Source organism: Mytilus galloprovincialis, chromosome 10 (genome assembly GCF_965363235.1).
Source record: "Mytilus galloprovincialis chromosome 10, xbMytGall1.hap1.1, whole genome shotgun sequence".
In the NCBI taxonomy this organism is placed as follows: domain Eukaryota; kingdom Metazoa; phylum Mollusca; class Bivalvia; order Mytilida; family Mytilidae; genus Mytilus; species Mytilus galloprovincialis.
In genome coordinates, this window is record NC_134847.1 from 35,109,946 (window position 1) to 35,114,896 (window position 4,951).

General features: G+C 32.9%; 1 long non-coding RNA gene across 1 annotated transcript; it reads right to left on the reverse strand.

Moving 5' to 3' along the window:
• Positions 1–1,159: 1,159 nt before the first annotated feature.
• LOC143047455 (uncharacterized) lies at positions 1,160–4,625 on the reverse strand. The gene is made up of 2 exons (XR_012969556.1): positions 4,569–4,625; positions 1,160–2,957 (listed from the first exon to the last, which is right to left on the reverse strand). It is a non-coding gene; the product is annotated as an uncharacterized LOC143047455 (long non-coding RNA).
• Positions 4,626–4,951: the final 326 nt, after the last annotated feature.

Below are 4,951 nucleotides of genomic sequence, written 5' to 3' on the forward strand. Positions count from 1 at the left end.
TATTGAGAATCGGGATCGAATCTTCTTATTGCCAATCCAGACCGAATTTCCCTATTGACAAACATGACCGAATTTCCTTATTGTCAATCATGTCCAAATCTCCTTATTGATAATCATCGCGAATCTCCTTATTGACAATCGGGACCGAATCTCCTTATTGACAGTCGGGACCGAATCTCCTTATTGACAAGCATGTCCAAATTTCCTTATTGACCATTATGTCTAAATATCATTATTGATTATCATTCCGAATCTCCTAATTGACAGTCGGGACCGAATCTCCTTATTGACAATCGGGACCGAATCTCCTTATTGACAATCATGTCCAAATCTCCTTATTGACAATTATGTCTAAATGTCATTATTGATTATCATTCCGAATCTCCTTATTGACAGTCGGGACCGAATCTCTTTATTGACAATCATGAACAAATCTCCTTACTGACAATCATGTCCAAATCTCTTTATTGATAATCATCCCGAATCTCCTTATTGACTATCATGTCCGGATCTCCTTATTGATAATCATGACAAAAGTTCCGTATTGATAATCATGACAAAAGTTCCGTATTGATAATCATGATCGAATATCCCTATTGATAATCATATACCGTATTTGAAGCGAATTGATTATTCTGATTATTGTGATTTTGCCTAACTGCCTCATGTACGTAATACCAACATCTTCTTTACTTAAATTGAAAGTTGTTATGTTAATTTTGTCATTATGTTGTTGTCTCGTTTACGTCTAACGCATTTCCTTGCTTATTTATACTGAACTTTTTAACAGACATCTTCAAATTAAACTGTCTTTGATATTAAGTCGGGATGTTCTCTGATATCTCCTTTTATTTATACGGAACTGTCATAACATACTTTTTTTCGATGAGTTGCTGTCTCGAAAACGTATGACAGACATTTTCTGATATTCACATAGAACTGTCCTTAAATCTATTTTGCAGATGAATTGCTGCCTCATAACTGTAATTTGTGGTATATCTATACCAACGAAATTCACCAAAACTTGTACCCCACGTATACTAATGAATCCTTAGAAGTTTAATTTTTCTGTATAATCTCGATAAGATTTCGTCGAGTCTCGGGTCCAATACAGCTAATCTCAAATCTGTCAAATATGTCAGTTAATAACGCTACAAAATAATTTTAAACAGATCTTAATTAGATCACAAAAAATTTATATAATTCAATTAAAATAATATTTGTAATCGAGATCAAGAAAATGTTGAATAAGGTTGAAAAAGTCAATCTTCATGTCTTATTATTTAACATCATACAGAAAGGCTTCATTGGATGAATTTGCAACTAACAATTCATTGGTAGACGTGTCATAATGAAGAGCCCATGGGAAGCTCAGTCCATCTTCACTTGATAAGAGTTGTCTGTAGTGTTGTCCATCAGGAGAGAAAACGACCACATTGTTAGTATAATATCCCACTACATACACGTTACCATCATTGTCTACGGAGACACCTCGTGGAGACCGCACAACACTTTTATCACAGAACGTCCACAGTATGAGACCATGGTAATCACAGCAGGTTACGCTGTCATTGGAATTTGTGTAGAACAATTTGTCACCGAATGTTGTAACGTACGCAAGACCTGACAGATTGGTATTGTTAACATTGGTAATTGTTTCGTCATTCAGACTGATCATCTGTATTCCTTTCTCTCTGGCACAATATATTAAATATCCATCTTTGTATGCTACTCCATCATTATATGAATCGACTATTATTGATTTCGTCTTTGATTTCTTCTTTAAGTCGATAATATTAATCTGATTTGAATTGCCGGAAGTTACAGCAATAGAATCATCACCACTAAATACCACATCAAGAGTTGGACCAATGTTCTTTATCTCAAAATCTTTTGATCCGTCAGACTTTGTTACTGTTAATTTACTGCCCATATAAGAGGAAAATACCATCCGATCACCAGGAAGCAATGAACAACCAAAGATATTTGACAACTTTGGCTTGATACGTTTCTGTAATGTCAGAGTCAGGTTATCGATATCTCTGGTTGGAAGAGTGACCATAATCTGGGCTTGTCTGTCCTTTCGTTTCTGAATGGTAAAATCACATGGATCAGAACTAACATTAATTTCTCCAAACTTCTGCATGGTGGCTGTTATTTGCTGAAAATACTTGTTAATCTGACATGAAATATTGACTTGATTTGTGGAGTCACTTGTGGCAATCGATTTGATAAATTTTTCTTCGCCTATAATATCTTTTTCGATATCTTTCATTGTAAAAAATGTTTGAAGTTCTGACGCATGATTTTTAATACTGGCAAAGTTTTCTTGTACTTCAGCGATCTCATTTTCCTTCTTTTTTAGAGAAGTTAACAATTTTTCTATTTTGCTTTTTTCTCTTTGTTCAACTGTCATTAGTTCTTTAATCAAATCATCCTGAAGTTTATCAAGGTGACAATTAACTTTTATCCTGGTTTGTTTTATTGCTGCTTCAATTTCTCTTTTCTTGTTTTCTATAGATTTTAAATTTTCATTCCTGTTTGTGCTTAGTCGTTTTATATTCTCGACGACTTCCTGCAGGGTTTGTTCGATTTCATTAAATGCGTTTGAAGTTTTTACATTTTTTATGAGTTCATTTATGTCAGTTAAACCTTTACAATCGTTGTGAGATTTCACACATTTCTTACAGCAAGGACAATCGTGTTTTGCGCAAAACAGCTCGTATTTCTCATTATGAAGTTTGCAGGTCTGAGAGATTTGCAGGACTTCGGTGGGTAAGTTTTTGTATTTGGCGATAGAAACGGTTTCATGGTTTTTTGATGCCTTGGAAACTGCGTGATGTTTCTTACAATCTCCACATAGTCCTTCGTCACATTCGGAACACCATACTACTGAAGGTTTGGTAAACTGAAGGTTTTCACAAATACCACAAATACCCCAATTGGTGGCCATAATCCTAAAATAGATTGCATGTACTTACATGAATACTGTTGTGTTTTTGTCTATGGTCGGGTTGTTGTCTCTTTGACACATTCCCCATTTCCATTCTCAATTTTATCTAATATATGGTGAAATGTCGCGCATACTTTAAAGGTTATAATTTAATTTTATCTTTAAGGCCTTTAATATTAGTATAAAGTTAAAGTTTCATTTAAATTCAATATCATTATATATTTTTACAGGCTAATGTTCAGAAAATGGCATACATAACATGTCCTCCGCGTTGAACGGTTTTTCTTATCTGTTAAGGTACAAGGACAATTTCAAAAAAACTTTTTTTTCGGTTATTGTCCTTGTAAAAACTTTTCTATAATAATCTTAGATAGTTGAATGCTTCAAAGAAAATGTAGTGCAATTTTCCGTTATAATGTTTTTCCCATGGGGCATAATTCGTACCTCAGAAACTACAAAGCGGAATATTTCGAAACTTTGCAGGAATATATATAAGGTGTTGTCGGATCAAACCGGTCACATTTGACATGAAAATAATATAAAAGAAATCAATCTTTTTCTTATCAAACAGAGTAGTATATACTAGTCCGCAAAAGAAACAATCCAAGGAATTGTATTCCATATAAAGTGAAATTGGATACACTGTTCCTAGGTTAATAAAAAAATATATAGCCCCCCTTTTCTCCTTTTTTTCAAAAGTTAAGCGGGGTATATCATTTGTATTCTTCACGGAAGAATTATTGTATCATATTTGTTCCTTAAGGAATATTCAACAGGATATTAGCTGTGATAAAGGTTTTTTTTTTAAAAGACGTTTGTTATTGAAGAAAAATAAAAGCGGACATCATTACTATGCAGTTTAACACAATGATTCAATTGGTACACAGGTAATTTAAATCTTTAAATAACTTGTTTGCTTTGATCCGATACCGGCATTTAAAGTCTAATTTGTCAACCTCAGTGTCGATCGAGTATATACATTTTCGTAACACGTCTATGAAAAAATATTGATTGGCATTGATTTTTGCACTCGTATTAGATTTTAATAATACAACCTATTGTATAAGTTTTATAACATTGTGTCACAAATTGTACAAATGATTGCGCTGACAATGCGATGTTCCAATTAATGATTCTAAATGGCTTATAAACATTATATCTCTTTAATAAATACATGATCAGAACTGCTTATCGAACTATATAGTCGAATACATTGTTGATGTAAACCTATGTTATAAGTTTTATAAAAAAATTGGCAAGAATTGTAGATATTAGTAAGATCGCGCTATTAAACAAGACCGGACGGACAGATGTGCGGACGGAGGGACGGTATTGAAGGACGCCCAATATTTCTATGTCCGCAACAACGCATTACGCGGAAACAGTAAAGACAAAACTCCACATAACTCAAGGCACACAATAGAAACATAGTTGAAATAGGCATAATTAGTAAGACATTTAACGTGTTCTAACATATCTCATAAAACAACTGAAACGAAAGTCGATCAAAATAAAATAAAAAAGTATAAAAAAAAAGCCTAATACACAGTTAAAGTATGTGTGTTTGTATGGATGTCTGTGTATAATATAGAGATAAAACGATAAAATTACATACCTAATTTAGTCTTATGAATAGAACATTTCTGTGGAAAAGGAAGGTAAATGGTCACATGATTTAATGTGTGTAAGCCAGGGGAGATAATTCCATAAATATATAGAATAATGTTGTAAATATTCATCAAGTCACAAATGAATTATCTGTATCACATAGCTGATTAACCTGGTTTCTGTTTAATATCGTATGTCCCATTTTTCATCAATCCATCCTATGATTTATTCCTTTTCGTATAATCATTTATACAAAAAATATATATATATAGAGTTAAATTGGTAAAACACATGGATCCACCTTCTTTAAAGCCTGAAAATAAAGGTGTAAACTACAGATATTTATATTATGTTTCATGTCACTGGTACTTTATTTCGCCAAAGTTTAAA